A 503-nucleotide genomic window follows, 5' to 3' on the forward strand; every position below is an offset into this window, starting at 1 on the left:
TTTTTTTTTTAAACATGACTTTCATTTTCGATTTTAATTTGGTATCCCAGAATATGCTGTCCCTTTTGGGGAATAAATTCAATTAAAACAATTTTAAAACATTTATTCTCTCATAACGTTTTACTCTGTCATAACTTACAGTAATTAATTGTAAAATTATGTTAATCAATAAGCATAATGTATATTTATGAATATATTAGCCAGCTTTATCTTATTTGATATGCAAATGTTTAGATATTAATTATCAACATGATCAAAACTTTGCTGATATACCTGTTGTACACAATCCACTTAATGCCCACTGATTGACATCTGATTTTTATTTTTTATTTAAATCAAGCGAAGTCTCTCTGTTGTGAAATTTTCCTGCCTGACACTGTCACTATACTATATACTATAGAAAAGTTGACACAAACTTCCTGGAAAAATCCACGTATTGTTGACATCAAACTAAATTCAGTACACTCTTAAAAATAAAAGTGCTTCAAAAGGTTCTTCAAGCG

Source organism: Sinocyclocheilus grahami, unplaced genomic scaffold (genome assembly GCF_001515645.1).
Source record: "Sinocyclocheilus grahami isolate Dianchi unplaced genomic scaffold, SAMN03320097.WGS_v1.1 scaffold11882.1, whole genome shotgun sequence".
Lineage (NCBI taxonomy): Eukaryota > Metazoa > Chordata > Actinopteri > Cypriniformes > Cyprinidae > Sinocyclocheilus > Sinocyclocheilus grahami.